Here is a 25598-nt window from a genome sequence, read left to right as displayed (position 1 = left end):
GAAGGACTGAAATAATTGTTCTTACTGGGGTCAAGTTGTAATGGCTTAAGCTTCAGCATTTCTCTGTACTTAGTTCAGCTGCAGCTGTATGTAGATGTATGGAATGGTGAACAAACTGAGCAGCAGTTCCCCGGAGTGGTGACTGTGGCAAGGGGGGAGTAAACATGTACTTGAAACAAGGCAGTTTATCTTCACCTTGTCTTGGTAAAAGCAGCCATGTAAACTCTGAGAAAATCTGAGAAAATCTCCCTGAGAAAGGCTACAGACCTCGGGGTCAGATAGATAAAATTCAGTCAGTAGTTAATTAATTTAAAATTATCCTTTATAATGCAGATTGGCTACTGAAAACCTTTGTTCACATTTACTCAGTTATATAAATTTATCAAATTATTAATTGCCAGTGGGAAGACAACATGCTTAGAACTTTGAAGTCTGACCTTCACCACATCATTGAATCAGAATCTGGTGTCAGGTAAATCTGGTCCATCTAAATTACTCCATGCATAAAATGGAAGTCACTGCTGTGTCAGAGAGGATAAATTAGTGGATCATTGATAATAAGTAGATAATTGGTTGATAATAGGTGTGCTTTTGCTTAAAAAATTGCTCAGTATTATTATCAGTACTTACCTTTTCAGTAGGATATGACTTAGCCTTCAGTTTCTAACAGTTCACATAACTATGTAATTTGATTTTAATGTTTTAATAAAATTTTCATTTTGATTTTATTAGACAAAATTAGAAGAGCCCTCTAGTGGACATAGTTTTGTCTACCAACAAGAATGTGACTGCGGTTTCAATCCTCAGAAATTAAAAAAGCCTTTCCCATTACAATTTTATGATCTGCTTCCTCCCACTCCATCTGTAGGCCAGGCTAAAACGCTGAGGCTGAGGTCAGGTGCACATCTGGGGCCCTGACTCTTGGTCTGGGTAGATTCAGTGCGGCTCAGCTGAGGAATGGGGTTTTGGGGGTACCTGAGCTATTCATGGGCTTGCAATTTCGGATCTGTAGGAATGGCTGTGGCATGGTGGGTGATGTGAGCGTACCAGTGCCAGCACAGAGTCTTCTCAAAATCCATAGCAGTCAACCACCACGTCACCATGTAGGACTTCTCAATGAACAGTAGATCTGATAACAGATTGTTTTGTACTTTTATGCTCTATTATGTCTCATTAAACATATTGATGTCCAAGTGTTGACAAACACTTTCATCCACTAGGATGTCGCTGGAGGAAGTGATCTTGCCCCGGCCAGAGCTCCTAATGCCCTCGCCCTGATTTTTCCCCTACTTGGTACAATACACATACTTGGGCAGCCACAAGGTGAGCTGAAGAATGGATCTGGCTGAAAAACAATTATATTGGCATAAGAGAAGCCCCTCCGCCCCCAGAAGTGCGGACATGAATCTGTGGTGGACAGAGGAGGAAAGACAGCAGCAGCAATGTAAAACATTTGTCCAAGTAGAACTGAAAAGATATGGTTTAAACACGGAAAATAGCTCAGCTGCAATTATCACGGGACTCTTTGAAAGCCCATTGATCCTACTGAGAGCCAGTATTAAGCAGCTTCAGGTGGAAGACATGATTAGTTTATTATTGGAACCCCTTCACTGAATTAGGAAGTACAGAACATTTTTCAGGGGTCAGTATGAGATGGGGGACACGTTGCAGTTGTTGCTAATGCTGAAAGTGGCACTGAATAATGTAGCCAGTTGTTTCCTCATGTATTTGTTCATAATTCACACTAAATATGCCTGAAATGTGGAGACTGTGATAATGTACCACTTGTATTCCATGTTGATTGTGTTTCAAGTATAGAGTTTACTGAAAAGTAGCAGACTGTGCTGTAGTTTTCACATCTGCTCTTGAGTTATTGTATTTTTCAAAATTGGGTGGTTTACCAGTGTTTGTATACAACATAAAGGCACTGCAAACATTTGTGTTTCTGAACTATATACAGTATTAGAAATCCTAGCTTACCCCTCTGCCTATTTTCTCGCTTAGCATGGTGTAGATACAAGAAGCTGGAAATTTAAGATGGATTGTTTTGCTCTTTAATCCTTCTTTTTTTTTTTTTTTTCCAGTTAACTATTCATTCCTTACACAGATTTCCTCACTATGCTTTTAAGTACATGCAAAAATGCAGGATCTATACTTAAAATGACAAACTTATTTTTGCAAACTAGACACTGATTTTGTGACAGTTTCTCAAGCCCTTTGTAGCCAGACTACTATATCTTTCCTCCATATCACTTTAAATGCCCTTATGTAAAGCTGGCAGGGGAAGAAAGCTGGAAAATTTTGAATGATGTTACAACTGCAGTCCAGCTGCCAATATAGCCTCTCACTTGAAGTCCTATGATATTTACTGTGTTTCATGTAAAACCTAGATCCTGGAATTCTGTGCTGCAAAAAACATGAACGCATGGTACTATTAAATAAGTTATAAAGACGCAAAAAAGGACAAGATAAAAAAAAAAGGGTGCAACTTTTATTTCTGCTTTAATATTGTGATTTGTAGGCTGACCTCAAGGCTTGACTCCCGTTTTGCAAAATGTTGGGAGTGGCAAGGCTAAGTGAAAAAATACAGTACCTAGCTTATATTTAAACAGCATTAAATCTTCATAGTAGCTATTGCTACTATTGTGTAAATAGACACCATATTCCTGAGAAAAGTTGCACTGATTAATTTAATGCACATGTGGAATGATTCTTACTTAGAAATACTTTTGATTTGAGTAAACCTGCACAGAAACTGATGATATATCAGAGAGATCTGCTGAATGTCCAGGGACACGGTGGGCTTTTAAGGAGAGTGAAATACAATACCATGTGCTGTTTTTAGCGCAAGGTATGACGCAGACTAGGTAGAAGGTCACACAGAGTGTATCTAATATCAAGGAATAAAACCAGCATCAACATTTTTATTACTTAAAATCTTATGATTTGGGGGGAAACTATCATGTTATTTTTGGATGCCTGACTTTTGCAATTGCATGAAATTAGCTGCATGATAAAACAGGTCCTGAAAAAAATTTAATTGATATGATCTATCTGTCATTCTGACTGCTCTTACAAATTGCAAAGTAGCTTAGTTGGGAAGGGAGCTGGTGTGTTATAAATGTAGCTATTATTTTAAATAAAATATTTTAGTCAAACAAGCTGACTAAATTCCTTAGGAATTACTTACAATCTTGGCAAAAGATAATTCTCCTCTTTTAATGCTTATTTTTGTTCCTGTATTATATTTTTTCTGGAAAAGAATGGATACAGAATCCTTTCTTTACTGAAAATTCAGCATGAAAGAGTTGATGAAGCAAAACTATGTAATGAGCACAAACACAATCATGATTAAAAGGTAAACATCTATCTGACAAGCTCACATCTATAGAAATGACACCAGCAGCCTTATCTATATAAAATATATCCCATACATCCATGAGCAAAGGACATTGCTCAACCCAAATTGCAGGGCTTTTTTTTTCTCAAGTCTAGCTCAGCAAGCACCAGACAAGCACATCTTCAGCCATGAGAAAGCCACAGGGCAGCATGTGCATTTTGCATAAAGGTCTGCATTCCATTCATGCACTGAAATTAAAACTAAATGAAAACTGGAGTTCCTCAGGGCAAGAATCATGATTTCTAATTACCAAAGGTAAAAGATAAACTGGAAAAAAAATTCTTTCAGATACGACTAAAATTATTATGTGAGTCTTAGAAATATTTATCTTTCTTTCCATAAGTGAACATTCTTCTGGTAACTTGAAGTTTTTCTTGGACTGTTATTGCTGTTTCATGATGATCTAAGGCTTTATTTGTAGTCTTAGTAGTGCTTATATAATTGCATAAATCTAAAAAAAATACGATGTCTGATTATTCGAAATTCCAGTTAAAAACGAGTCAATTGAAAAAGGAACTATATGTCAGTGTTTCAGCTACACTTCAGAGGGTCATATATTCATGTGCTCGGTGGGCTGCAGAATGAATGATCTTGTCACAGGAGATCATCGTGAGTTCTTTGCAATCCCAAATATAATTAAATGTCTAGTGTGTATTCACAAATATATTAAGTCACAAGAAGCAGCAGTGTCTAAAATCTATGGTAGTCCTGAAACAAACGTGGAGCTGAGCCAAGCGAGAAATGAGACTATCTCCACTGAGAGCTTGTCTTTGAGAAAGGCCTCAAAAAAGTCAGGACTAATTAACTGAAAGTACTGAATTAAAGCTGATTAAATAACTATTATCATGCAATTGAGGATAGGACCAGCTGAACTCTGCTGCGGATGCTTTCTCTCTGTGTGGCACTGCCATACACACCTCTAGGATTTCACAGCCCTACCTACTGCCCCTCCGCAGTGTAATTCTGCAATACCAGCCCAGTCAGCAAAGCTGATTCTTGCTCTAGGTGTCAAACTGATTGTACGGGTCCAAGGTGGCTGTATTAGGCGTGTGGAGTTTATTCTATGCTTGCCAGAGCGTGAGGCATTGTGCCAGTGAGGTGTATATCCATACAGCGTGTCCACGTTCTTTGCTTGTCTAGGACCCCTCTACATAAGCCAGGTCCAAAACTGTCAGCTCACATGTCAGTACAGGGCAAAAGCAAAGCAGCATCTGACCTTTTGCCAAGAACTGGTCTCTAGGAAGGCTGAAAATCCCACACAAATATAGAAAGTGATCAAAATTTGCCCAGACAAGATTTCCAGGCAGGATCAGGGCACATGTTGGGAACTAAAAAGCAAACAACAAACCAGGGGACGTGCCAGGAATGGCAGTTTTGATGTATCATTCACAGCTGTTACTGCATGCTATTGCTGTTGGAAAGTATGTAAATACAAATTTTTAAAGTCCTTCTGCAGAAGCATGTCTTCCTACTGACTAATCAAACCATGTAATCAAAAGTCTGCATTATATCATATATTAATGATTAGAGCTGGATCAAACTCAATTCAGATTACTTGCATAATTTTCCATTATTACAATCAACTTTTCCTGTTGCTTCGGTCAGAAAAGTCTTATTACAGATACATAACTATAATTTTTCTTGTTTAGGATTAAAGGAAAGCTTAGGAGGAACAAGATAAGACATGCTAAGAAGTTCCCTCAGTAATTGTTTGAAACGAAAACTAATCACCTTACAAGATACGTGATAAAAAATACAAAATATTTTTTAAATGCATGGTGCTTAAAAGGAGACACAATTTTCAATACTTTTGACTAGTACAAGTGCAATATGTTGCCAGTAGAGTAAACTGGATTTTGTAGGCAGAGTCCTTTGCAGAACACAGGGGATCTTACTCTGAACTTTTCTAGATTACAAACTGAGTAACAACTCACAGCTCTTGCATGTGCTCTCCCCTCTGCTCCACAAGAAACTCTTGTAGGTGAGAAGTCTCTCAGCTTTTGGCTGGCTGCCAGTCTCAGGATGTTCACTTTCTCTTGCGCTGTAGGCTAGAGGTAAATGGCAAAAAGATGTAGGAAAACATTCAAGACAACTCTTAGTACTGGGAGTTTGGCTACCGTGCCCTTCTCCTTCAGAAAAAACATTCTCCATCAAGTAAGAATTTGCTGAATGTTCAATGCCTCCCTATTAATTTTGAATATCCAGGCCAAGAAATGTGCACCTGTGGATCCCGATACGCAACTGGAGCAACATTCCAGGAGGCTCCTGCAGTGACTCATCAGCTCTCATCCAGGTCATCCCTCCCATTAATGAAAACTATGATACCTTCGAAGTCCAGTTTTAAGCCTTTTATCTAGAACCACTGGGCCATTGCTAAAAATAATTAATTACTTTCTCTGATGTACATGGACATTCAGGACATTTTATAGATAAGGCTATAAAAGAACATTCACTTAAAAGATTATTTTCATGTCAGTTAGCTTACTCTGTTATACTAAGGACTTGCTTTTAAACAAAAAGTACTATGTTATCTACTTAGTGCAGACTCTTATTTCCTCTTTTATAAATGAATTTATTAAATTCTCCAAATATGAGGTAGAAGAAAATCTAGACATATATGTTTTTGGAAAATAAAATAGGCATTAAGTAATCACTGTCAGGCTAAGCTTTTCATTTGCACCTTCTTCTTCAAACTAAACTATCAACAAACACAAGACAGACATGAACACTACATCTCTTCTTATAAATATCTAAGATCCAGCTATTATCACTGATGTTTTCACATTACAGCTTCCCTGATAACTGTGGAGTTTCCTTCTTATTTACCCTGTGCTTAATGAGAGCAGAATCAGCTCCTTAAAAGATCACCATTTTATCAGAATTTGGCCTGTCAGCATACCCCTTTTTTCTTACTATTGGAGTCTGTTGTATTACAAAACCATGTGAAATTGTCTCTTCATTCTTCAAAACTTGGAAAAGCAAACATGGTGAAAACATAGGATACGGATGAACTGTGAGGAAGAACAAACAGCCCTGGTAAAAGTTACACAATTATTGGGTAACTGCAGAGAGAGTTGAGAGAAAACACATAAATCGGTGCAGTCAGCCACAGATTTAATCCAGCCCCCGCTTTTCTTTCCAGATGCCCACAGCAGAGCCTTGCTGAACCCAACCACCATGTCCAAAGTAAATCCTTCGTTTTTCTCCTGGCAGATCCTTACCCCATGGCAAGAAGGAGACCGGCACCCAAGGGGGAGTCCTAACCTGCTCGAAACCCCCCAGGGCTGCACACCCTCAGTGCAAGGAGTCCTCAGGTAGCAAGTGGGCAATGCCTGGTTCCTGCCTTCCCACCATTCCTCTCTCGAAATCTGCCCCTAATTACAGGTAACAACCATGGAAGAAGAGAAAGGCTGATGCCTAGAGGGTCACTACCGCTGGAAGGTCAAGAAGCACCATATGGATGCCGTGAGAAGACCTTGGATGTGAGACGCAAATAAGGATGAGGTGTGGCTCACGTGTTTTGAACCTAGAGAGGGGTGACTCCCGTGGTCAAACCAAACTATCACTGTAGAACCAGCCCGAGGCCTGTCTTAAACTGGTGGATCCAGAAGAGCTTCCTGTCCCCTGGGTGCGGGCAGCCCAGCCACTTCCCAGCTGCTTGCTGGAGGGAAGGGAAGTCAGCCCCACGCTGCCTCCTCCTTGCCTCGGGTTCTGTGGGAAACAACATCGAAACTGAGCAGAGAGCTGCCATGTGCTCCAGGCAAGACCTTGGCAGAGCTGCGAGGAGGCCAGGGTCCTCATTGCAGACATCTGTCCTCAGCCTGGAGCCAGCCTGGATGAGCCAGCTGCATCTACCGGGGAACAGGGATACCTGTGTTCCACAGGGAGTGGGGAAGATCCTTGGAAAACAAGAGGGTGAGGCTCGTTTGAAGCAGCTGTCAGCCCAGGGTGATCTAATGGTGCTGCAATTTCACGTACTCACATTCCTCAATTGAAACCTACCATGAGCTAATCGATGATCCATTTGTCTCCCCATTGGATAGCAAATAATAGGGGTTTAGATGCCAAATAGCAATGCGGCACAACAGGGGAAGTTTAAAGCTCCTATTTATTTGGGACTTCCCCATATTGAGATCGGCAGCGATAGGAGGGCCAACTGAACAGGAAGGATATTATGGGCTATTGCCTGCTCTCTGCAATCAATTCCTTTCAAATCTCTGCAGGATGTAGCCTTGTCATCCTGTTTGAAAACATTCTTTGCACTTTGGAGTATTCAGTGCTAAGAGCAAAGGTGGCTGAAAGGTTTCTTATGGCCACAGGGATCAAGAGACACATACATTTGTGAGGATGAGCGTCACAGAATAACTCTTGCTATCATTCTGCTTGCTCACTGCACCTGTGCAGGCATTGTGTTTTTTAGGAAGTGTTTCAGTTTACAATATCCTGTACAGCTCAGCTGAAGCTCCAGCTATTTACAGAAAATGGAAATACTACTCCAAAATGAGAAGTGCTGGAATGTAGAAGTTCTGTGCTTCTTGGTCCTTCTCTAGTGTTGCCTGTAAGGTCCCCACCCACAAAAATTATTATTTAGCTATAAGGTAATTCAATTCAGATCAGTATTTATTGTCAATATTTCCCTTTCAGGTAATGCCTTCTGAGGAGAGTAAAACTGTCTTACCTTGCAGAAAAGGAATCCCCCAAATTGTAAGGCATGCATAATAATGTCATTGGCACCGTGTCCTCATGAGTCAGTTTGAAGGCCAGGCAGGACTTTCTGTTACGGGTACATCTGGCCAAATGTCAGCCGCACAGTACCGGCAAGTTCCATGGGAACTAACAGTGAACCATAAAGCCCACCTGTGTGCATGCTGCATCATTATGGTAGCTTGCTTTTAATAGCACTTTCCTTCCTACATTTTTTATTTCCATTTCAGTTTTAAAAGACTGCATATTTCAAAATTAATTTCACTAGGTGTTAATAATGTTAATCTGTTAATATTATGGGGGGTTATTTATAACAGTGTAGTTTAAAATTAGATATATACGTATAGATATATATTAGATATATATGACGTGCTAGTCAACATGCTACAAAGTTGTAAATCTTGTTAGGCACATTGCCAGGCAGAGAGCTACCTGAAGTCACCAAACTTGCCTTTAAACTCAAGTGGGCCGTAAGACAACCTCTCCCAAGCAAAACCCCTGGGACTGCTCCACAGCAGGCAGTGCTGGGCATGGTGGTTGGCTTTACAGACTAAATCTTTAATTTGGAAGTTTGTATTTTAAAAATCCACCAGTTTTTCAGATAATGTAGCATTGAAACATTTAAGCTTTTTAAATATGATGCCCTTGTTTCTTGTGGGTCAGTGTGTGGGGAGGGATGGGCTGCTGCCAAACACTCTGGAAGCTTTTCAGAGGGAGTAGACCTATACTCTGAAAGGCTGTGATCACAAAATAGATTTTTGACAGAATTAAGTCAGAAGGCTTTGTCCGCACTTGTGATGTTTCACAGCTCAGAAATGCAGTTCCATACAGAGAGGGTATTATTAACAAGCATGCCATTTCTGCAGGATGTCATGAATCACAGGTTGTGGGACACCCTCTTGAAAGGCTCCATAAATTCTGAGTCACTTTTAAAACAAACACTACACAATAGTAAGCCAGGCCAAACTAAGGTAAATAAGAAAACACTGAGATGCAGAAATTGAATGCCTTCCTCTGCCTACTCCCAGCTGATATCTCCCTCCCTTCTCCAAAGCATTGGAAATGCTGAGAGCTCTGGCATCCCTTCAGGAAGGATCACCTCTGCTTCTCCACGTGCGCATCCTACCAAATCAGACCCTGAGCAAGTCTTTGTTCAGGACTTCAGGAACCGGTCAACTGTGAGTAAACGCTGAGTAAGACACGTTTCTTTCTTGATAGAATTCACCAGGGAATTTACTGTAATCTGTTCTAGCATTTTTTTCAACAATGAATTTTTTAAAGTCAGTTTTTCACAGTTGGACATATCATGATTGAGTCATCACATGACATTTTTCCATTATGCCAAAGCTTTGGGGTTTTTTTCCCAAAGATGTGTCTGTAATGCATAAAATGTGCAACTGAGATTTGCAGGTCAGTTAAAAGTGCAGTTAAAAACAGAATAGACTAAAATAGAGTAGAAAAGTCATCTCTTTAGAAATGCAAGATAGCTGCACAGGGCTGGAAATCCAAAGCTGAGCAGTAGTAACCTAGCTTTAAGCTGATATGGCTCCAATATTAAATTGAACAATGATTGATCTACGTGAAATATTTGTAAGGAACTCAAAGTTGATGGGAAATAAAAAGACACCCACATCTTACAAATTGGATCAAAATAGAGGAAAAACAGGTATTGGAAAGCAATTTCACATTTTCCTATTTCTTTTAGGTTCATTTTTTACAGCCTGGAGTAGACAATCAGAAGTCAGATGTAAAGGTGCATGCAACAGATTTTCTAAGTATTCGGACAGGCTGAATAAGCAAATAAGCGTGTGGTTTTCTGCTTTCTGTGCTGTGCTGGCTCAGATCCAGCAATGTTTGTTAGATTCCATATTGTCTGCACTTCCAGGAAAGCTTGTGACAAGCTTGTAGCCTTTTAAAAAAAATATTTATTTTTAATTCCATTGTCAGATAATATCAACTCAAATGTAGAATCTGGTTTGGGTTAATGCATATCTCTTTGTAGCAACCTGAAAATTTAGACCAAATAGGAGCTGTTCTTAGAGGTTTCAAAGCACTGTCTGCTGCAAGTAATGGAAATCTTGTAACAAATACACTTTGTGTGTTTCGAGGAAACTGGCAGATGTTACTAACTGATTCAATTTGTTCCACTCCAGTAGTTTTGACGGACATAAGTGTTAAGTCTAATACACCTATAGTAAACAACAAAAAGGCGGGGGGGAAGGCAACATCAGACATACCAGACCCCAAATAAAAACCTGTTAGTATTGTGGTTAGTTAAGAAAAACAAATTATGTCACTCAGCAGAAAGTCTGTTGATTAAGGTTTGCTACACATCTGTTTTCTCTAAAGTATGTATTCCAGTCATACCAGTTTGCTTAAGGGGTTACTCAAAAAGAATAGTTTAGCTAAAACAGAATGGGATTTAAGATATTCACTGAGTGTCAAAATTCCCCCCAAACATAAGCACCTGGTTCTGGACGAAGCTGGTGCAGGCAAAATTCCTACTGAATTAAGTGGGAGTTTTCTTATTCCAGGCTTTAATTACACTAGCAGGGCACTTTTTGCCTGTAGTTAATGGCCAGTTTATAGGCTGTTACCACATTTTAAAAGATTAGTCCAGTTTCTTCCTAAATTATCTTCTAGAATGACAACATATTTATATATGTGTGGGATGGTGAGGAAGAGAGAGAAGGAGTTAATGACAGTTATATTCTTTGGATGAAAGTATTTTTGTCTGGGGAAAAAACCCCACCACTATTTATCACCAGCAAATGAATTTTGCCAGCACTGTCATATTATTATGCTATGCAATGTGATCAATGTTTTAATCATGTACAGTATGTTGTTTGTTTAGCCAGATGTCAGGTCATCTAGTTATATAACAGCAGCACTGGTAAAAACATTACCATAATTGCTATGAATATTATGAAAATTAAAATATATATAAGTTATATTTGCTATTGTGTTTCCAGACATTTTTTCTGCAAATGTACAAGGTATCTTATGAAACTAAGGTATCTTTAAAACAATTATTTCAGATTTTATCATGCTAACCATTTTTAAGCTTTCCCTATATTTTTTCCAACTAATACTTCTCAGTCTAAAATAAATGGCAGAATCTTTGCCATGTGTAAGAAAAAGGTGTGAAACTGCACGTCCTGGATTAGCTACTTCCACTGTTCTCAAATTGTGGACTAAAAATTCTCCCATGCAGACATGAACCTGCTGATGATGAAGATGCTTTTCTTATTTACCTTTCACGACTCTCAGAAGTGGGCACCAGGGGCTCACAGACAACAGGGTCACAACTAGTGCTGCAAAAGTCAGTTGGCAGCTCACTTCTCTTAACTGCTCTGGAAACACACTGGGCGACAGGAAAAAATCAGACCTTTACAGTCTTGGGGGCTTTGGTGGTTTCAAGCTTGGTTTGTGACTTGTTTACTAGAGAAAATTTATGGGACTGTGGAATAGGCAATTTTTGCGTTTTGCATTTTAAATGCAGATTTTGTTGATATTGTTGCAGAGAATAGAAAGAGCTAATCTTATTTGTGAGAAAGGATAACTCTCCAGTGCTTATGGAGTCTATGGTAAAGGCAGACATGCTCCCAAGCTACAAGGCACAGGACAGGGACCGCACAGGTATGATAACATCAGGAGATACAGAAGCGCACATCAAATACATGGTAAAAACATGTCTCACTAAAGTGCATTTAGGTGATGCCTGCATGTCATTTCCCACCAGCACCATGCCATTGATCTTAATAATTATTCTCTACTCTCAGTAAAATTATCTGAGAATCAATTTCATAGTACTTAATGTGCAAAGGCCAACACGAGAAACGATGAATCATTCCTTCATTTCCAGTGGTCTCAAAAATCTATACATGGCAAAGAAAATGGGCAATTTTTGATTGCTAGCTCAGGTCTGAGCACAAGAGCAGCAGAGCTATGCTCAAGTGTATCTATTCTGGTACTATATTCAGTTATGGGACATACCATGATGTCTGAAATTATATTTACTGTTTTTAACTGCATGCTAAATTGCACCATTCTGTGGCATGCTGTGGGAAAACTGGTCTGTCCTTTGTGAGTACCTGTACAGATGAGACTTTGTCCCACAAACATAGTAAACTACTTTCAGCTTGGCATGCTGAAGTTCTCTCTTTGCAACCTCTATTCGAATCAGTGGTAAGGCATTAATCCAAGTCGGAGTGCTGATCTGTTCCAGCTGTTGGCATTAATGCAACTTTCATTTTGGAACCAGGAGGTAAACGCAAGACATGAGACATGTTTTAAGGCATTTTGTCAGTGACTTGTAAGCCAGCAGCACGCCTGGCTAACAGCAATGTGCAGACACAGGGGCAGCTGATGCAGATTTTTACAGCTGTGAAATCCCATAATGTTGATCAGTGATGCTGTGGTAAGGCTGCAAGCAAAGAGCAGTGAAACAACCCTCTCTTGCAGACCAGAAGGCATGTCAGAAGGGCCAGACCTACAAGAAGAGGCAGGTCTCATAAAGCTGTTAGGAGAGCTTGCCCCTTCACTTGTCCAGTAAAGATAAGCCCTTAAGGAATTTGTAAAAACCAAAAGCAGATCTTCTGTTGCTTCTGCTGATCTTCTTCTGATCAGATCTTCTGATCCCATCCAAACCCAAAACTGAAGAAAAACTGAAGGTACATTACATCTGGAATTGTGCCATCACGCAGATAGGACACTGTGGTCTACAGCTACTTGCTGTCCTTTGCTGCTGTGTTAATACCGAGCCGAGGGAGCATGCAAGGACCCAAAGGAGACCGCTGGCTTGCTAAGCAATCTTCTTCCATGAGCCAGCAGGGCTTGTGTGGGGAGGCAAGGGGCTTTGCAGTAGGTGATGTTGTGGAAACACACCTTCTGCAAGGGCATGCAGAAGACCTGCTTCCTGGGAGAAACTCTGGCTGCCTCTCCCTGCAACCTCTTCCTTCCAGCACTCAAAGCCAGAACAGAGCTCTAATTCTCATCTGTGTCAAAAATAAGAATGTGACCAAATTTGGTTTGTCCTGCTGGATTCACAAAGTGTTTACAAAAGAGTTTCATGGAAGTGAAACTTGGGGAGCAATTGTTTAGCTTAGCAGTAAGAGTTTGAGGAATGTGAGATCCGTATGTGATATCTGGATTTGGGACTGAAATCTACATTGTTACCTTTGCTTTACCCTCTGTGAACTCTCATTTTCAGTGCGTGAAGGTCATGTAAAATGATGCTTTACCAGCCCACATCCACACCCAGCCGACTTCAGCATTTCCTAATTAGGCTATTTTCAATCTTTATAATGTGCTTGTAATAGATGTGGTACTGGAGCGTAATCTCAACTGATATTATTCACTTCCCAGGAATGTACAGCTGAAGCTGCTCTGCAGGCTCTCGCTGAAAACAATGGGTGTGCAGCTGACAAATAGGAGTAGCTATTTTACATGCCCTGGTCTATTTGGATGCCATTGTTTAAGCGATGTCTGCTGAACAGGTATTCACATTAGAAGAACAAGCACAATTACAATTTTCTGATGTGGCAGCTATTTTTGAAACTCATTAATGCTTGCTAGTGCTTTTCCCATGCAATGAAAAACTGGAATTGCCTGTTGTAGTATTGGCTGGGAGTTATGAATGGTTTCAACTCACATTTTATAATGAAGAAATGAGTTCGTGCTATGTAATTGTGGGCTATCCCCAGGAATATTTTTATTCAGCAATATTGTCAGACTAAATTAAAACAGCCAAGGAGCCTGATTCCTCAAGATGCCAGTTGCTCTTCACTCCCCCAGCAGATAATGGAAGGGAAGAGTACTCAGCAGTTTCAGAATTGGTCCCTAAATGCTCAGACAGATGCACAAATTTTCATATTAAGCAAGACAACATTTTGCAGAGCTCTCATTGTTCTTTCACTCTTTTTTCCCTTTGTGAAGTGAGCAATTATTACTAAAAGTAATATTTATTCTATGCTGTACCCATTTATTACATTTATATGAGCAACTGCAATATCCTTTCAAGTGACTTTTGTTTTACTTTTCCCCTTCTAAGTTTAAAACAGCCATTAACTTCCTTTTATTAAAATTAATTAGTGATGTATTTGAAGCTGCTGGTGATCACAGAGAGTGGCATTCATCTGGCACCAGGGCCTTGTTTGCATCCCCTCACACCAAACACTGTAGAATTTTTGTCCTCCCTGGGGAGTTCTGCAGGGGAAAGTGCTCTGAGCTTAGGGGACCCCAGAGAGAAGATGACAAAAGAAAGGAAAAGCCCTTCAGGGCAGTGTGTGAACTGCCACCTCCTTTCACCAGCTGAATCACCACTTTACCCCATGCACTCCCCCAGGCAGTACTGGGCAGCCTGGGAAGACTGGGAGGTGTGTTGGGGGGAAGGTTGGTGCCCACACACACACGCATCTTCCACTTGGCATTTCATGATGCAGTATGAAAAGACAGAATGGGAAAGCCAAACTTTCTGAAGTGTTTGAGTATCAAAAAAGTTTAAAGTTAAACATCCATCATTAATATGTACCAGGTCAGGCCAAAGCCTCACCCAAGCCATGGGTCAATTAGTCCTTCTTTTCTCCCCTGGATCCAAAGTGTTATCACCACAGAGGATAATGAGTTAAAGCCAAGTAAGGTCCTCTGGAGCTCAGAGGTCATGGAACGAGACTCGAAAAAATAGGTTCCAAACATTATAAGTCTTTCAACACTGTTTTCTAGGTATTCTGTTAAATATCCCACTGGGAGGCTTCTTTTCGTCAAACCTAACCACATTTCTTTGGACTTTCTTCTCTGAGTGATTTCAAATATATAAAGAATTTAGATGAAAAACAGATCTGTATTTTTTCATTGTTTAAAAAATGGTAGTAAATGCTCACTTCTCAGAAGAGTGATAGCGATTTTATTTATAGAAATTCCCAAAGTGACAGTTATAGAAATAATCTGTGGCAAACAAGTTGCAGAAGATTTTTCCCTCAGTCAGATCATGTTCTTTCTTTCCAATGCTGCATAATAATTTCCATGAAAAGAAGCTGTACTATGTAGCCCTGATCATTGTTTCAACTTGGTTAGAGCAAACGGTGAGAAAAAACTATACAGTTGGGAAAAATAGCCTCCCAAAAGCATTGCTATAAAGGACATGGTCTCACCATTTTCTGGGCACAGTGGGAGAAGAAAGTAGACTCATTTGCAGCAAAGAGAGATGTAAGTTGTGTATCTGTTGGGAAAACAGAAAAATATGGATAGCGAAGGGATGAGACCATGGAGCTACCTCAGGAGTTTGTGTAATTTCCATCAGTGGATGATTTTAGGAACAGAGGATAAAAGAACTGGGCGAGTGGTTGGCCAACTTGCCCACAGTGCCACAGAGATGTGAGAGGGACTTTGGAAGGTGCCTGAGGAGATGAGCTTGTATGTGCTACATAGCAGCCTCTTCCAGGGAACTCTAAAGGGGCTCTGTCTCCCCTTGGAAAACAGCATGACGAGGTCCAGAGATTTTGGAAGGTTTTAAAAGCTGAGTGCTTGATCCTGCATCAGGGCACAATGTGGAAGAGATGACCTCAAAGTCCTTCTGACCCTACAGTTCTGTCACTCTATAAAGTAACTTATCAGAAATGGTGTGTGTTTGGATATGTGTGCATGGGTAATCCACTGGAATTACTTAAAAAGAGAAAAATATTTAGACTATTCCTATGTAGTATTGCTAAACACTATTTAGCAATAGTATTTTAGAATGTGATCTTCAGGAACCCTGGAAAATAGTATTAGACGGTTTTCGAAAAAAGGTTTTAGTAAATTTTCTTGTTTATGGTGCTAGTATGAAGAGTGTTTACATTAAATAATTCAACTTGTTAGCTTCCAGAGCTTATGTTAATCATGTGTATTTTAAAGATCATAAAACCTTTGTCAAAGTACAGCGTTTAAACAATTTCAAAGCATAACAGACTGCTTAACAATCCTCACTAAATGCATGATCTAGCTCCAGCTGAAAGAAATGCAAAAGCACCATGGACTTGAGTTGGGCATATATAAATAAAACTAATATTATGGTGAACAGAAGTCATCCTGATTCAGCAAAGCACTTGAAGAGATATTCACATTCTCTAGATATCACAGGGACTTAAGTATTCAAGTACTTAAGTATTCAAGCATGCCTGCCATTTAGGAATCTTAAGACCATGCTTTAAACTCCAGCTTTAGTTCCTAATGAGAGAGGTTTGAAATGACAGGAGAGACAACATAAATCTGTGGTGGCAAGAGACCGAACAGCAGAGGATCTCATCACTCCTTTCTGGTGATCCATTCAAAATCTGCATGGTACTAATAATGCGATACTTTAACTGCTAGAAGTCGAAGAAATTCAGAACTGAGGTTTTCCTAGAAATCTTCGTACTCCCTTTGGCCCCTGCACTTCTGTCTCCCATGATATGCTAAGCTGGGGAAGGGATCGGCATTTTTTCTGCAGAGAAACTGAAACTTTTCTCTAAGCCATTACTGCCCCAAAACACTAACTGTACTTATGTTTACACGTAACACTTCCCTTTGCTTCTTCATGAAAGAACAAACCAGTATTGAGTTATGATCCCTGGAGGCATTTAAAAGATGCTTAAATGAGGTTCTTGGGGACATGGTTTAGAGGTGGACTTGAGAGTGCTACATAACGGTTGGGCTCAACGATCTTAAAGGTCCAAACAAAGATCCAAACAAAACAATTCTATGATTCTATGATAATGGCCCATGGTGGTACACTTGGGCACAGTGCAGGGTAAAGAACATGCTCCTTATACTGGGGAATGAGCCTGCCTTTGATAACCTTGGTGCGATTAACATGGGATTGGAAAAGGAAAGAGCAATGATACAAGAAGAGCAGAAATAGTGTGGGTGCGGCTTTGGGCTGAATACACTTTTAGAGCCAAAGAGAAGCGGGTCATCTCCTCACCACAGTGAAAACAAGCATGAAGAGATAAAGACAAGGGAAAACTGAAGAGGAAAAGCTGGAGCAGGTGCTGCAGGTCGAACGTGTGGGAGGTCATGATATGAAAGAGCACAAGAGAGAAACCCAATTGGGCTGCAATACAGTGACACACAGAGGTTTGAAACCCAGCTCTGAAAAAGAAGAGCCAGGGAAAGTATTCAGAAGAAGGAGAGATCTGTGACATGACTGAGACAAGCTTTTGAGTGTGCAATTGCAGAATGTTGCCAGCCTGTTATTATAGCAAATGAATCCATGTGTTTGTTTTGTTCTAAGAAACCGTTGTGTAGGTTTTCTTCAGCTTCAGCACATGGAGCCACACACATGCCTACACATGTCCCTTCTGAACTAAAAAGAAGTGTGAGCAATATCAACCCTAGAGTGTCCCTTTTAAAAATTTTTAAACCACTTAAATTAGGTTCCTAAATGAGAGTCTCAAGACTTTTAAGAGTAGAGTTGGTAGATTAAAGGTAGCGTGGAGTGCATTCATGCAGGATAAATAATTGAATAATTGCAATGTTGGAAATGTATCCAAGGAAGCCACATTTTATTACAGAATTCTTTTTTCTTTTGCTTACACAAACTTTATAATAGCTGTTTTCTCTGACTGTCCTTTTGCATAAACTGGGAGCAGCCTCTGGGCCGCTCTCAAATTTACTTTGGCTTCTGCAACAGCAATTAAGAATTACAGGAACTGTGCAGTCTCTGGCCTTCAGTACCGTCGGAGGCTGGGGCCCAGAGCTGACCCACTCCCTTGGGCAGCGGTGGAGCTGCCCCCTCCAACCCCCAGCTGGGCCGATGCCTGTTCCCAGCCAGGGGCTGCACGCTGGGCATGGGGAGGGACTGTGGGCACAAAGCCCTTGCTCCAACAGAGCGAGCAGCTTCACTCTCAGCCATTGTAACTGCCATGTGGAGGGCTTGGGCTTAAAAACCAAACCAAACCATCAAAACCAAACCAAACAAACAAAAAATCATGCTATGTAGATCAAATCCCTAAAAGGATTTTCATAGAATTGAAAATACTTCAGCAACGAGAACTTTTGTGTGACAGGGCAGTATTTTCAGCGAAAGTTTTATTTCAGATAGCAGGATCAGGATATAAACTGCTGCGTATGACCTGATGTTTTCTGCCCAGAGACTTCACTCTCTATGTGTAAGGGCACAGCAGTCTCCAGGCATGCTGAATATTACAGTCTCAACACCTTGAAATGAAAGTGTTCTCTGAACTTGAGCACTGTGTTTACAGAAAAGAAAATACAAATGCCCCGTGGTAAAGTGCTTTAGCACTGAAGTGCTCCAATGCTAACAATGCAAAGAGGGCAAAGGGGAAAATTCTCTCACCCAGATGTGGGTATGTAAACATATTTTAAACTAAGTATACATTTATATACAATGCATCCACCGTTTACACTTACTTTAAAATGCCATATGTAATGAAAAACATGCAAATGTTTATAAAAATACCTTAGCCTGGGTAAGGTATTTACCACACTGAATATTTCAATAAATGCACATGCAGTGCTTGCATGGCAGTGCCAAATGTAACATTTCAAAAAATGACCCTTCGGTAAAACTGTCAGATGTGGAGTGTTGAGTTCAGGCACCTGCCAACAGAAACCTCTGGGAGAGATGTCACTGGGAGAAGTGAAACAAAACCGGGGTCTCTATCTGGATCAACCAAGGAACTTGTAAAAAAATTTACCATCAGCCCATTATTTATGGGCTTCGTAGTCAGCAATCTGCTGGACTGCCAACAGCTATTTTGAGACCTTTCACGTTCTGGGCAAGGCAGTTTCACTTGTATAAAACAGATGGGCAGGTGCCCTGAAATCTGTCATTAAAGGGCTCTGAGCCCCGGCGGGTCCCGCGGAGCCGATGCTGGATGCTCCGCGCCGAGACTCCGGTCTGGCCCCGCCGCTGGGCGGGAGGAGACGCCCCCGCGCCTCGCCAGCTCTCGCAGTATTTGCCATTTACCTGCAAGTCGCAGCCCGTGGAGTCACGAAAGCCTGAGCGCTCCTTAAAAACGCGTAAATGATGGAGGAAAGGCAGAATGAATGAGTGCGGCGGGCGCCGCTGCGGAGAGCGAGCTGAAAGCCTCCCCCGTGACGGAGCGGGGCGCCGAGGAGGTGAGGGGGATGAGGGTTTGGGTGAAAAATGGTCAGCTTTTAAGCACCTCTCTGAGCTGGCCGTGCTCAGGGGAGGCTGCCCACCCCAGGGCTCGGCGGGGCACTGCCTGGCTGGGAGGTGGCCTTCCGGCGCTCCCCGTAACGCCCCCACTCCCGCAATGAGCTTAGAAAAAGCGGGGGAGGGGGGAGAGACCCCCTTTATTGTTACTGTGGTTGCTGCTCGCCTCCCCTGCCCGCCTCCCAGGCGGCGCTCCGCGGTGCCAGGATTTCCCTGCAGCCCGCCCTCCCCGCCGGCAGCGCCGCCTCCCCGCGGCTCCCGCTCGCCACCCGCGGCCCAGCGCCCCCGGCACACGGGGCGCCGCCGCCCGCCCGCGCACTGACGGGTGCTCGCAGGTGCCGCGCACGCCCTGAGCCGCGGAGGGGCGGCCCCGCTGCCCTCCCGGCTCCGCAGCGGCCGGAGGGAGGGAAGGAGGAGCGGCGGGGGAGCAGCCGGCCGAGCTGTGAGTCGGGGAGCGGGGGCAGCGTGTGCGCGGAGCTCCGCTGCCGCTGGGTTCCGGGGCCGGGGAGCGGTAAGGGGCGCGGCGTGGCCCCTCTTCCCCGCGGAGCCGCACCGCGGCAGTTCGGGGGACAGGGAAGGAGGTTGGGAGGGAAGGCAGGCATTTCGGGGTGGCCTGGGAGAGTATCCATTAATCCTCGTGTTTGGCTGCCTGGGGGATTTATGCCGGAGCAATCGCATTGCTAAGACCGACTCGGGGTGTTTCTGCATCACTGAAATTCCGAGCTGAAATTCATCCCTATAACAGGTTTAAATCTTCTTCCCTGCGTATTTTGACATACCTCATTTTCTGCCCTGCCTTGAAGGCAGAAGGCACACCTACATCGCCCGGAAACAGAGCGGGCATTTTTTGTACGGGATGTCCCTTTTTTCGGCACCTTTCCGCGGGGGTTCCGAAATGCCCGTGCAGTGGTGTGCGCCGCTGGGGCCGGGGCGGCACCGCTGGGGCTGGGGCGGCACCGCGGGCACGGGCGGGGCCAGGAGAAGGGCAGCGGTGCGATGCTGGCTGTCCGGCAGGGCTGGGGTCGGGAAGTCAATTAAAATCTGTATTAGGGTGCTGATGAAGAAATGCGGGCGGGAGGTTAATAAGAGGGACTTGATTTATTTTCAGTTGAAATTAAAAAGAGACCAAAATAGAGGAAGTAATTAATTTGGGACTTGCGTCACTGTAGATTGTTGTTATGTTTTAAAAATAGGAAGAGGGCTCATTATGAAATGTATAATGCAAAAAAATATGATTCTGATCTTACCTTCCTTTGAAAAATATTTGAGGGAGGGATGCAAAGAAAGCTCCCAGGAGTGAAATTACTTACACATAGACCATTATTTTTGGTTACATATAGGTTATAAGTATGTAACTTTGTTCAGCAAAGTGTAGGAAAAAAAATCAGAGACTTTAAGGTATGAAAATCTAAAGCTGAACAATTCTTAAGAGACACAGTACCAGAAATCTTATAATCCATGTGCTGTGGTTCAGATGTTTAGAGGAATGACAGGGATACCAAAAAAGGCATCATGATACTCCGCGCAATTCCAGGAGCAGAATTTTTTCTTTCCCTACAGAAAAGGAAAGAACGTTTCTGGAAGCAAAAGTGACAGATGTGGCATCTCAGCAGCTGGCTAAACATAAAAGCATGTATCAGCAGGTGATTACTGTCGCAAGGATTTATTTTTAAAGTGTCTTGTACTGAAAGGGTCCAGCCTTTTTTAGCATTAGTGTTAAGATTTACTTTAGCTCAATGGCATGTTAAAAATAGTCTTTCGGCAGAAGCATTCAGAAAAGTAAGAGGAAGCTCCTCTGTTCAAGGCACTCCATACTTTGAACTTTTTTTTTTTTTTTTTTTGTAAATATTACAGCATGCAGAGGAGAAAAACTGAGCAGGTTCTTTGATCGGTGGGATAGTACTGAAGGGAATGACTTTCCTGTCCTCAGCATAAGCCAGCGGTATCTGGGAAGGAAACAATGGGGCCTATCTCATCCTTGGACTGAAGATAATCACAGTTACTGTTCTCTCAGGAGCACCTTGTGAATCCACAGAAGTGAAAATTGGGCTGCAGAAACCACCCCTGTGGTTCTGCCTCTCTTCTGTGGTGGGTAAAACCAGACAGAATCACCAGGAGGTGGCCTGGAATATTGGAAAGAGATGGCTATCACCTAAGAGGCAGCCCAGAGCCACTCTTTCCCTGAGGCAGTGCAGCTCTGAACCATCCCTATATGACTGCTGTGGTTAAATGTCACTTTGACTTCAAAGAGGCGTCTAAAACTGTTCCAAACCACTTATATCAGCTTTACTGTAACCAATTAAACCATGGTTCATGGTAAAGTATGTTTTGCTCTCAGCTTTTTGTAATTAGGTATGCTGCTTTGGTCTTCTAAGCTAGATGACTTCTTATAGAAGAAATTCTGGTCCTCTGCCCAAGTCTTGAGAAATAATTTGGGGTACGAGAAGCAACTGGCATTTAAAAACAAATTCCCTCTGCTATGCAGAATTTGCCATCAAGTTCTCCTTTGCGTCTTGCCAGTGAGTTGTGTCCCAGGGGCTCAGCGATGCCTCCTCCTGTTCCTTGCCCTCATTGACAGAATTGCTGTGGTTCAAGTCACCTAGTTCCCATTTAGGCCTTTCATAATGATGGAAAACACCACAGCTTTCATCCTTCTGCATGCAAGTGTTACTTTTTTGGGAAAAAAAAAATCAAACACGCACACACACAAAACAACAACACAAACATCAAAACACAAACATAACAAAAAGGCATAACTTCTTTTTTTTTTTTTTTTCCTTATCATGATCAAGGCAGAGTAAATATATTTTCTCAAGATCTGAACCATCGTGGGGAGAACTGGCTGCCTCTCCCTCCACCAGAGGTAAAACTGAACTAATTGGGTGGTCTGTGCCCAGTAGGTGTAGCCATGCTGCAGGTACAGCACTTACAGGAGTGGCAGTTGGAGGTGTATCCTGTGGTTGGTTGTTTTTTTTTGTTTTGGTTTTCTTTGTGTCATAGCAGTTGAGTTTCCCAAATAAACTCAAGTCTGAACTTAAATGGGGATGTGGGAAGAACTGTAGTCAGGTGTTGGATGGAGGGGTGTTCTGAAGTGATTTCCTCTCACTGCAGAGCAGTTAGAGCCCCTGAAGGTAGGTAGCTGGTGCTGATGGAAGTGCCTGGGTAGAGCAGTGAGAGCAGATTAGGAGCACCACCTACGCAGGGGAAGCTTTTGTGTGAAGCGTGATGGCAGAATGAGGTGCAGCTACCAAGGACAAGCTCAGGTAAAGTTCATGCTGAAAAAAGGATCTATTTCTAGTGCTACATCAAATAAAGATTTCTGGATAACATTCATGAACGTTAGCATTGCTTACAATATTTTACAATGTTCTGTATTTGCATTCATAATGTTATTGAGCAAAGATATTGATCCAGCAGGGTGACTGCTGGGGAGATGAGCATAACAGGAGCAGCTGGAACTGGCTGACAAGATGACTATAATAGCTTCCTCATAGCTGAAGAGTTAAATCATGGTGCAGTAAAGCTTCAGAAAACACACTGCCAAGATAAAATGAGATGATCACAAACGGACAAAGTTGGCCAGGGTAGCAAGATATAAATATACCTATACTTGGATTTCATTGATATTTATGGAATAAATAGTTGCGTGTAGGAATAAATGTTTGCCTTATGGTTATGCCACTAGTTAAGTCCACAAGAGCACAGTTAGTTAGTAATTTTTGTAAGCAACTGTGAGATTTTTCTTTTGAGAGGCTAGTGAACTGTTGAATGTGTTTTACTCCTTTTTGCATGTGTTGTTCGTTTTGGTTTTTAAGGGGGAGAGAAGCCATTTGCAGGCCATTTACAGGCTCAGCCTGCATTGGAGTAGCACCTTTTAATACCTAAAGCTCTGAAAATGTGAAAGCGGTAGCTGAATAATCAAACTAAATGAACTTCATGATCATAGTACCTTTTCATGTGAGACCATTTTACTGAAATGTATGTTAAGTATAACAGTATTGCAAATTACTTTTGCTAATCTTTGGAATTATTCAAGTTGCACAATACTCTTAAAGCATGATGACTAGTATCTCATGAATGCCAGGGAGCCACATGAAGGGTTTCAACCCCCACCATGTGTGGGACAACAACATACAACTTAACTATGTAAATGTTGTGTTAATGTTGTTTACTTGTACTGAATAATAGAAGAAAGCTCACCAAGTCTGATACACTGCTTTGATTACTATCATAAAGGTCAACAGGGAACAAGTTAGATAAGAAATTAAATGGACTGATACAGTGAGTTATTGTGCTGGGGCTCATTCTGAGTGAGCTAAGTGAACTTTCTGTGGTTATGTGTAAACAGCAGCTGACCTTCTGGAGAGATACAAGTGCTGATGATGAACTGTGGTCACTGAAACTAGGTATGACTTGCTTAGTCAGGTTTCTGCAAAGTTGTTTAGATGCATTTAGAAAGCAATTTTTTTTAAGTCATCTGTGGAGAACTTTCTAAAAATAAACACTTCTTCATGCCTTTGCTGGAAGATCTAAAATGTACGGCTTGGTGTATATTTTTATTCCGTCCCTTTGAAATACCAGGTGCTTCAAGTCCGGTTCTAGCTCTTTAGCTGTAGAAATTTTATGTGTATCTGAATATTTCTGTTGTGCCTTTAACAAAGGAAACAGGTGTTGAGTCTTCATTTCAAATGTGGGGTTTTTTTTAATAACATAAAAATAGTAAATAAAAGTGAACTGTCAGGTTTAATTTCTTTTTTGTTTTCAGTTAACTTTTTTAAAAGTCTGTACAGTATAACAGTGAAGTCAAGCAAACCCAAACACCTAAAGCTTGGTATACTGTCAAAAGTAAGTATCCATAAATAGAAAAATGCCTGTAGAAAACAGTGACACAAATGCAAGTGCATTATGGTCACATTATTTCTCACAGCCTTCTTGCCTCAAACAGTATGTGGGGTAAATGAGGTGAGAAGTAACAAAAAGAGGGGATCTATTTGAAATCCTGGGCTAAAGCTGAAGGTCCTGCTCTGTCACAGGGCTTGTGGGTGGTGCTGGGCAACCTTGTAATGAAGATGGTGAAGGAACCAAATAATGGTTGCACAAGTAGTATAATCTTGGGATTTCCTAACTTTGCGTTCTTTGACTTTGCAACCTTAGTGTTCCACATATGATATTTCTAATTATGGGGTTCAGAATTCTCAGCGATACTCTCCAAGGAAGATCAAAGGTGCTTTGCTGCCACCACAGTCAGCATCTATGAAGCATTTCTCCAAAGATGTTGTGAAATGAGCTTTCCAGCTGGCAGAGCTCTCTGTCATGATCTTCACAAGGAGAAACCCTGATACCTGTAAGAGTATGAGTTGAGTAATACAGTTTCAAATCTTGAGCAGGAGGCAAAGAAGAGGCAGGAAGGAGATGGTAGACAAGACTTGAGGCTAAAAGTCTTTAGTGAAGAAGAGGCTGACGGATCTTGTTTCTTTGATAAATATTTTCTGTTTCTCTTATTCTAGTAAAGCTTCTAATTGACTTTCAAGAAGGTGGTTTTCTCAAGCCATACGACAGGGTCAGCTCCTGTGTAGTAGACAGTTTTTTGTTTGGTTGTTTTTTTCTAGTGTTTGAGTGATGCACTAGTACCAAGTGATGTACAGGAGCATGACATCAGTGTTGTTAGGGATTTTCCCCCACATTTATGTTCTTGCCTTTTTGTTTATTTCTTCCCTTATTTTATTTATGTTGTCAAGAATTGTACAAGAGCAGTGATGGATTTGTCTCATTAAGAAAGCTTTTAAGTTTTACAAAAATCAATATTTAAGTAATTGAGAACATTAAAAAGATCATTGTGATACCAGAAGAATTTTGAATGTTCCTCTTAATTCCAATACTTACTGAATCTAACCTTTTAAATTGCATTCAGCAAGATACTGTGATCAGAAACAAGTTACATTCTTCCTTCCATGTGTTGATCAGAAACAAGTTCCGTTTTTCCTTCTATGTGTATCTCCAGCTCTAGTTAAGTGAAGCCTAAATTGTGTGTGTTTACGTATCTTTTTCATGAAGGTCTAAGTATTTTCTAGAAACCTCTAACTTTACTTTTTTGCCTCAGTTAACATGATTCAATGTATACTTTGATTTAATTTGACTTTAATTCTGTTTGTTCATGAGACTGGCTAAATTAGATCTGAAACTCAAGCAAAGATTAGTCCAAGATGTGGTGGAACTTAAGGTGAATATTTCGTTTTGCTTTTTCTGTCCCCTTTTCCGTGCTCAAGATGCACACCATGAATATCCTGTCTTCAATGTGACAGACCACCATTAAGGAACAACATCTTGTTCAGGCAC

The 25598-nt window shown here is 41.4% G+C and overlaps 1 protein-coding gene and 1 long non-coding RNA gene across 4 annotated transcripts in view; one reads left to right on the top strand and one right to left on the bottom strand.

Moving 5' to 3' along the window:
* Window positions 1–197: 197 nt before the first annotated feature.
* Window positions 198–19127, bottom strand: LOC309437503. Its single transcript, XR_014183567.1, has 4 exons — window positions 19053–19127; window positions 15256–15323; window positions 5335–5448; window positions 198–267 (listed from the first exon to the last, which is right to left on the bottom strand). It is a non-coding gene; the product is annotated as an uncharacterized lncRNA (long non-coding RNA).
* CDC42EP3 (CDC42 effector protein 3) overlaps window positions 19068–25598 on the top strand; it is a 27787-nt gene continuing 21256 nt past the window's right edge. The window contains exons 1-2 of one of the 3 annotated variants that reach the window (XM_082047984.1): window positions 19437–19704; window positions 20823–20905. The gene's annotated coding sequence lies outside the window, so the exon portion shown is untranslated. Of the gene's footprint in view, window positions 19205–19436; window positions 19705–20822; window positions 20906–25598 lie in introns of those variants that run through there. The other 2 variants (XM_082047983.1, XM_082047982.1) reach the window with 2 other exon arrangements.

Source organism: Streptopelia decaocto (assembly GCF_964273445.1).
Source record: "Streptopelia decaocto genome assembly, chromosome: 3".
Lineage (NCBI taxonomy): Eukaryota > Metazoa > Chordata > Aves > Columbiformes > Columbidae > Streptopelia > Streptopelia decaocto.
This window is presented reverse-complemented; position numbering and strand designations above follow the sequence as displayed.